At 43.3% G+C, this 8,713-nt stretch overlaps 1 protein-coding gene across 4 annotated transcripts in view; it reads left to right on the top strand.

The window, feature by feature from the left end:
- The first annotated feature begins 231 nt into the window (after window positions 1–231).
- ZC3H12C (zinc finger CCCH-type containing 12C) overlaps window positions 232–8,713 on the top strand; it is a 46,757-nt gene continuing 38,275 nt past the window's right edge. For 2 of the 4 annotated variants that reach the window (XM_068422951.1, XM_068422936.1), the window contains exon 1: window positions 232–588. The gene's annotated coding sequence lies outside the window, so the exon portion shown is untranslated. Of the gene's footprint in view, window positions 589–4,188; window positions 4,276–8,713 lie in introns of those variants that run through there. The other 2 variants (XM_068422956.1, XM_068422944.1) reach the window with 2 other exon arrangements.

The raw sequence follows: 8,713 nt of genomic DNA, 5'->3' as shown, positions 1-8,713 counted from the left end.
GGGGGCGCGGGGGGCCCGGCCCCGGGCGGGGGGCGTGCGCGGCTGCCCGCGGCGATGGCGGGGAGGGGAGTGCCGTGCCGTGCCGTGCCTTGCCGTGCCGTGCCATGGCCGGCGGCGACTGCCCCGCTCCCGCCCCAGCGCCGCCCACTGCCGGGGCCGAGCCGGCGCGTGTATCAACACGGGGCCGCGGCGGCGGCCCTACCCTCGGCGCCTCCCCGAGGTCGCCCGGAGGAGGTCGCCCGGGCGGCGGAGGCCGCAGCGCGGCAGGGGAGGAGCCGCCGCCGCTCGGTGCTTCTCGGGGAGGTAGGAGATAGACCCGTCTCACCGCCTCGCCGCCCCGGGGGGCCGGCGCCGGCCGCCTCGTGCCTCGGCAGGCCCCGCGGCCGGCCCCTCGGCGGGCCCCAGCCCTGCGGAAAGTTTTCCTTGACCTGGCCGCTGCCGAGCTTGGCGGGAGCGGCCGAGCCTCCCCGCAGCGCCGGGCTGCTCGCGGGGCTGGTCCGCGGCGGCTGTGGGAGCTGCGGCTGCCTCGGGGGACACCCGTACCCGCGAGCGCCGGCACTCTGAGAAGGCATTTAAAAGTTATTTCAGGTACTCTACTTACCCCGTTGTTCCCCTGCTTCTGACTTTTGGGTTTTGGGGTTTTTTAATAATTGTGTGAGAATAGTGGAGATTTATTCTCTGCACTTCGGGTGAGAGGAGCGGCTGCGTGAGTTGGCTTGCTGTGCTTAACCAAACCGTAATAGACAGAAACCTCTAAAAGCGTCGTTTGCACCATTCTCGGTTCCAGCTGTGGCTTTTAAGTTGCAATTTCTCTTAAAAATTATTTTTCATTCACCTGTGTGTTTTGGACCTGATTCTGCAGGCACGTCTGAGTAACGCCGGGCATGTACGGTTGTATTTATGGAGCGGTGACGTTATTTTATAATGTCCCCGGGGGAGGAAACTCTGCTGCGCTGTTTGTACAGCACCTTCTGCAACCGGCCCTGGTCCTGTCTGGCACTCCCGTGCCTGACTCTGGTTTGGCAGCTTTGACAGGGCCAAATAGCCCTTACGCGATGGTGTTGCTGAAAGTTGGGTCGAGTAAACCCATCCCACTGACAGCAGACCACGCTTCTTCAACAGCAGATGTATTGAAATGTCTTGTTTGCTGTCTTGTCCTCTTTGTGTTTGCGAAGCGGAGACTTAATTCATGATTACAGCTCTTAGGGTTATGCAATTAACAACGTACTTAAGATAGCAGTAGCACGGTCTTTTGATCTGGAAAGAAAATAAACCATTCAAGTATGTCTGGGTTTTCAAAGTGGCAGGGTACTTCCTCTTCCACTGTCTCCTTACCACTTAGCATTTGCCCATATAGCAAGCCAGTGAGTTCATGCTGACACTTCTTCTAGTACTGTATTAGGTAAATCTTAATGAACTAAATTTTCTATCTGTTGATGCTCCAGGGTGAGATTACAGTTCAACAGAGCATACAGTAGTGAATGGATCAAAAATCGAGCATGTTGTCATTTTAAAGAGAATTTGTTGTGTCAGTATAAAACACATTTGCAACTATTTTAGGGAAATCGGGAAAGGTTTTGTGTTTTCTTTCTCTCCCCTCCCCTTTCTTTTTTATGAATTAGACCAATTAGTCTTGAGATTTCAAAACCTTCCTTTTTTTTTTTTTTTCCCTAATGGAGGTAGTTGAACCAATTCAAAGTATTTCTTTTCTCTACAAACCTTGCCTTATTTATGGTTTTAGTCCAACATGGTTATTACACCTTTATTACTACACTAGACTTCCACAGGGCAGCAGCCACTCAGTGGTCTTACAATTACTGTTACCACTTGTGACCCTTTTAAAAAGGCAGTTATTATTTACAGGGTCCTGATAGACAGAGCTCCACTAACAACTTTTTTCGGCATCTGCAAATCAAAACACGCTTTAAAAAATGTCATCTTATAACGTAAATGCAAAGAGAAATGGAGTTTTTTGAAGGCATGTAATTTAAAAACAAACCCCATACTCTCAACCTGACAGAGCATGAAGGGATTATCCAGACTTGACTCATCTGTGTAGATTATGCATTTCAGGCTGACTGCTGAGCTGAGCAACAGTCTGCTGGAGTGATTGCACTGCCTGCTTCTCTGGGTTGTACCAACCTTTAAAAACACTGTTGGCGTTCCAGAGCTGTTTATTTTTTTGAGGAAGACTAGGCTTGCAGTCAATGAGACTTGAAAAGATTGGAGATTCAGTGTGATATTTAATGAAACCTATTTACTGTTCAATTTACATAGGTAAGTCGAAAACCTTATGGGATTTTCTTCTGTGAGATCTTATACATCCTACCTGCAGTTGAAAATATTCTTTAAGCGAACTGGAAAAAGGCAGTTCAAAGTCGGTGTGAAGTGAAATGAGGAACTTGCTTGCCTCAGATCAGTTTTTTGTTGTACTCTGAAATGGCTATGGCTAAACAACTCTCTGTTCAGTAGAAAGGAGTTGTGTGATTTAGTTTGACTTCTTTCATTACAGAAGTCATAAAATCTGGTTTGGTGTTTTCTGCATCAGATTCATAACTTCAGCCTTGAACTAGTAATTCAAAAAAAGAAAAAATCTGCCTTTGAACACTTAAAGTCTGTGTAGTTTTTTTCTTTGGTTGCACTTTATTTTTTAATTAAAACAGATCCTAATCTGAATTTTTCTAGCCTCTGCTTCCAATCATGGATCTCTTCATAGTCTGTATTTTAAATAATTCTTCAAAACTGAAGTGCTTTAAAGAGGGTGACAGTAGTAAGGAAAGGCGGGGGGGATTATAGTAACTAAGAGGAGGTTAGAAAATATGTGATGTGTAAGGTTATGGTGTTAAACTCCTCTTTTTCCTGTTCTGTAAATATTATTCTGCTGCTTTTGCTGTTCTGTGAAGCAGTGTCCCACACGTACCTAGGAATTCATAGATAAGGGTTTTCTTAAGTTATTCAAGGGAGATTTCATCGTTCACTCATTTCCGTAGTGTTTGTTGCCGTGGCAGCTAGCCAGCAGCCTTATTAGTGATTAAGGTGGTTACACTTCATTTTTGTGTCTTGTGGTACTGGAAACTGTATCTGATGTACCGTAAGAAACAGATGTTGTACAAAGACTGCAGTAAGTTCTTTCTATGAAGAGGCTGAAATGTTTCTGTCCTCCGACTGAAGTTATTGTACAGTGATGCTTTATATCTCTTACTATGTATAGTTATGTTTAAAATGCCTCCTGTCTTCAAGCTTGCTAAATATTTAAGATAAATCTGCTACTTCTACCATATGTTTGAAGCAGGAAACACATTAATTGAACAAGCCCGTATTTTTATGGTTGAAAGAATGGACACTTACTTCATTTAGTTACTAAATTGTGTGTTAAGGGTAGAATATAACAAAAGCAGAACAAGAAGCAGAGTCATTTTGTGTACCTCCTGGTCTCAAACTGTAGTCATTTCCAGTTAGCAGACAGATAGAAAATCAATTGTAATCTGCTCATAATTGCCTTCCTGGTAGAGTTATGAGGCATTTCTCTCCCCCTAGCTTTGCCCCCGCCTCCACCCTTTCTTTTTTTCTTATTTTTTTTAATTATTTTTTTTTTCTCTCTCTCTCTCTCCATATTTTTTCCTCTGCATGTCTTGTGGAATAGGCAGCTCCCCAGAGTTAGAGGAGAAAAATACTGTATGGATATTTTTCACTGTAAAGCTCTGCATCTTTACATGTTTTTGTGTAACAGCTTGAGGCTCTGTCAAAAAGTATGTTCCTTACCATGTTGTTTAGTGATGAGCAGAAATTGAGGAAGGTTTTCATAACCTTGGGGCTTTCTGCTTAGATGAACTAGGCATTTCTCTTTTACCTATCAGGATTGATTACTACGGGGTAGATCGCATTTCTTGCGTAAAAGGCTGAGCTTGCACTACTAAAAACCCAAATTGTATCTTGCTTAGTATGAAGTGCTGGGCTTGACACTTGATGTTGACTTTCCCATTCTGCAAGGATATTGTATTCCCCAGTTAAGGAATTATTTTAGCTTTTTGGTAAACTCAAGCTCCATTCATTCTTGAATCATAGCTGCAGAATGAGAATGTTTTGAAAGAGTACTTTAATTTTAAAACTTGTACTTCTGCTGTCCCAACTGGAAAGGTCCAGACAAGACCTTTTCAAAGTTTGCCCTGGGGAGTAACGAAGCTCACCCTCTGCAACTGCAAGATTCATCGTTCTTCCAGGCTCACGTCACAGCACACGCCAGACTACCTCTCCTGACTGCCTGGCCATTTAAAGGTTGTATTTACTTGATTTATGATACCAGTGTAAAACTTTAAAGTTTGACATACGTCATCCTTCTCCCTAGGGGAGGAGGTGTCTGTTTATATATATATATGTACATGTGTGTATGTGTAAATGGGTAGACAGATACAGAATAGAATGCTAGACCTTCCCAGGGTCTGCTGTCCTTTAAATGTAGAAAGCTCCTATGTGCTCACAAATATAGCACCCAATACCTCTGTTTTAGACCAAAGTGATTTGGTTCTGAGTTCTTTCAGGATAAATGTCCGTTGCATAAAACTTCTGTAAGATCATGTGAAGTATTTAAAATGTATTCTGTGTCAAAATTACAGTTTTATTGAGGGTAGAGTAGTGAGGAAACTATCAGGAGGGGGGATTTTACTTAATAAGAAGTTGATCTTTTTAGAAAAGAGTGGGGAGAGAAGAGGGAGAGACAAAGCAAGACATTCAGTGGTTGTGAGCGCAGGAGAGTTTGGTGGACATTAATAATCCTCCCAGGGGAAGAAATACAGTAATTTCTTTTGGTATGAAAGGAATGACTTGGGAGGTGGTTGAAAGTTGCAGAGGAGTGCCAGAGATTGGGGAAGTCAGTGCAGCTGGAGGTGTTCAGCAGTAAATGTGACATGGGTTTTTGCAAATACCTGAAAAGCAGTATGTGGTATACCTGCTTGCTGTGAGTAGGTAAAGCTCAGAGGCTGGGAGGAGTCTTTAAATCCCTGAGTCCTTTACTAATTGACAAAAACTGTCGTGACAATTCCTAAATGACCATTTGTGTGAGCCGTCATCCCCTATGAGCTGTAAAAAGTAATGTGTTAAGTTGCAAAATCAATGAATCAGTGCCATCAAACTTTGAAGTTCTGCGATGAGCTGAAAATTTCTATTGTGCTGTCACTTAGACCTTTTATTTTAGGACTAATAAAATTTAGTGGTTTGGCAGAGATTAGCTGGAATAGGGACAGATTGCATTTCCTTGGACAGAAGCTACTTTCCTAGTCTCCTTTTGTTCTGCAAACTGTTAACTTAAGTAGCTGGTATCTATAAATCCTCATCTCTCTGCTTTCTAATCACCGTTATAGTTGGTGCCCTGACTCTCAACAGGTCTCTTCAGTCCTTTGTCATCTGTAAAGCTAATGTTTGAATCATTGTGTTATCTAATCTTTCCGGCATCAATGCATGGTCTCATCCTTCATGAGAGACATCTCTCTCGTGAAAAGTACCATCAGCACTTTCATGGAGATCTCCAGTTTATCTAAGTGGAGGGTCTGAGAACCTCATAGTTTGCAGCAACATCCCCTAAGGCCTTTCTACCTTAAAACATTCAACTGATTTGAAATCTCAGATGATTTCTCCTTCAGCAATAATTCCAATGCATACTATTACATCTCTGGAAATGGTTTGTTCTGGCTAGGGAAGGGCTGTGAAGTCCAAGTGCCCAGGGCTGTGCACCTGGGTTCACGAGTCTCTGTAGCAGCTGCTTCTGGGATTGCTCCTGCCATTCTTGCTGGGCTGCCAGCTGGGCTTTTACCGCTCTTGCCGAGCTGTGGGTTGGACTCATCAGCGTTTCTGGAACTGTCGCTGTTGAGATTACAGTCTGGGTTTCTTGAAGTTGTTGCTGAGCTACAGCCCATGCTTACTTCTGAAAGATTAAAATCAGAGTTTTCTGCCTCAGCCACTTGTTCGCTTGTCTGTTAATAGCTTTTTATTGCAGCCGTTGTGTGGAAGAAAATAACATCTGGTATCATGCATACATTCATGCAACTTTAATCTGGTTCCAGCAAAAGACTGCATGGCTCATAAATGTGTTCACATGGTGCCCACTAGCTGGAGCTTGACCTTATTACCAAGACTCATTCAAAGTTTCGACTTCTTTCTTGTGAACTCACTGACTTCTTCTCTGAATTGACCATCGCTTATGGTTATAAGTGAAACTTGGTAAACCACCGTTGCCTGATAAAGGAGAAAATTAAACTACAGACCTTCATGGAGATTTAGCATGTGTTTGCATCGTGGAATTACGCAGCCAGGCTTTTTCAAGACTCAAAATAATTGCTCTTTGGCATTGGTAAGTTTAACTGTGGAGAGGCATGGCCTCTCCATAAGGTTCTGTTCGGTATTTGATTATAGCCTTCCATCTGATTTATTTCCTAAAACCGGCAGCTCCAAAGTTTCACGAGGCTGTGGTAGCAGTCTTTAGTTACACGGGAGACCTTGATAAATTTCAGACGTTAGTTAGTATGTTACAAATCAGTTACCTTTTGATGTATACAGCTGTCGCAAGAGAGACCTCGGATGAGCAAACTCATTAGTGTGAAAACAAGCATCATCATCCTAAGACTGATCTTTCTTGCTGTGCTCTATGTACTTCCGTCAGCAGTTTGAATTGTTCATCTGCTGCTTGGATGTGCTCATCGGTATGCCTGTGGGACCTCTGGAGAGAAAATGTTTGTAGCGGGCAGACTGAAAACAGATGCCTCCAGTGGGCACTGTAAATAGAGTTTAGTTCATCTGCTGACATGGAATGCTTTCACGGAAAGTAAAGCCTCATCCCTTGATAAGTGCAAGATGATGTTGCAAAAATAGGTAATAAGGCCAAATAGGCTGTATTAGCAAGAGCATAGCCAGCAGATCAAGTGGAGTGATCATTTGCCTCTTTTTGGCACAGATGAGGTTGCATTTGGAGCTCAGTGTCCAGTTTTAGTCTCCGAAGGACAGGAGAAGACACTGACTTACTGGAGCAAGTCCAGTGGATGGCTACCAGGGTGATTAGGGGGCTGAAGTACATTACATACAAGGAGAGACTGGGAGAGCTGAATTTGTTCAGCCTTACAAAGAGAAGACTAAGGGGGATCTTACTGCTGTCTTAGAATCATAGAATGGTTTGGGATGGAAGGGACCTTAAAGACCATCTAGTTCCAACCCCCTTGCCATTGGCAGGGACACCTTCCACTAGACCAGGTTGCTCAGTCTTCAGCTGCGTAATGTGAGGGTATAGAGAAGATAAAGTACTGTATTTGGAGGCATGCAGCAAGCAGACAAGAGACAGCACGCACAAGCTACAGTGAAGAAATTCTGGTTGGAGATGAAGAACAATGTCACCATGAGGATACTTAAACACTGGGTCCGGTGCCTGGGGAGGTTGTGGAATGTCCAGCCTATGAGGTGCTCAGAAGTTGACTTGGAAAAGTCACTGAGCAACCTACTGTAGTTGACGTTGTGTTGAGTGAGGGTTTGTTGGACTAGCTGACCTCGGAGATCTCTTCCAAACTAAATTATTTAATTCTAAATGTTAATAGCATCACCAGTTCTGAATTGAGTCTTCCTATTTGCATCTGTCATTGTCAGATCTAACTTCATGGTGAGGTGGGACTCTGAAAAGCAAAATGTGAGCTCTGGGGGCCAAAAAGGGCCTGAAATGTTAACCTTAATGAAGGAATCTGTGCAGGTGTTTACACGACTAAAATCTAGTCAGCTTTCCAACTTGAAAAAAAAAACAAAAGGAAGAAAAAAGATTCATAAAATGGAGACTAAACATAAGGAAATTTGGTCTGCAGTATTAATTTCTACTTTAAAAGTTGCAAAATTCTAAGCTCAGAATGAAATGACTCTGAGACTCTGAAGACCTACAAAAGTATGTGAAATCACTAACAGATGGTTTGTCTCTTTTTGATGTATTCTGTTATTAAACAAAAGTGCGCAAGGCATTTTATTAAGGTATAGAATACTAGGATTTCAAAGCCTGCTGTACGTAGTTCAGTGTGGGGACTTCCTCGTGGTCTCTCCTGAGTTCAGGGATACAGTAAATCTGAAGAAAAGCCATACCAAAATGACAGGTAGTAAGACAGACTTCTGTGTAGCTATTTTCTTTCTATTTATTTTTGAACTTGGATTTGCAGCTACAGTAACCCACTTTCTGTAAGATCTGGCTATTGTTGCCACTTGTCAGGTCTATTAAAAGCTTCCCCAGAAAGTAAGAAATAATTATATACTAAGTGTGTCTTGACAAACCGCATGACCCTCTCTGTCTTCCCTGATTCTTAACTTGCTAAATCCGGGCAAAAAATTGGACCTTAACATATTTGGCTCTCTCATCCCAGTAGAGAGTAAATGGCAAGGCTGAAAGTCTTGCAGAAAATCCGCTGCTGGCAGCTCACTCACAGAAGGCTCCAGTCCAAAATGACAACTGCAGCCGTGTGGTACAGGCACAGGAATTGTTTCTCAATTAAGCATAACCCTGTGAAGCCATTTAGGGCAATGCAGAGTCCAACCAACACCTTGAACTCCATCCAGGAACCCTGGAGATTAGGGAGCTCTGTTGCCAGCAGCATGACCTGAAACACAACCTGGCCGTGTTGCTAGACAGTTTGAGAGGCCTATTTTCCTCTGACAAGCTTTCAAATTCTTAATAATAGTCTGTGGCAGAGATAAAAGATGT

The sequence above is a fragment of the Nyctibius grandis genome, chromosome 2 (assembly GCF_013368605.1).
Source record: "Nyctibius grandis isolate bNycGra1 chromosome 2, bNycGra1.pri, whole genome shotgun sequence".
In the NCBI taxonomy this organism is placed as follows: Eukaryota; Metazoa; Chordata; class Aves; order Nyctibiiformes; family Nyctibiidae; genus Nyctibius; species Nyctibius grandis.
This window is presented reverse-complemented; position numbering and strand designations above follow the sequence as displayed.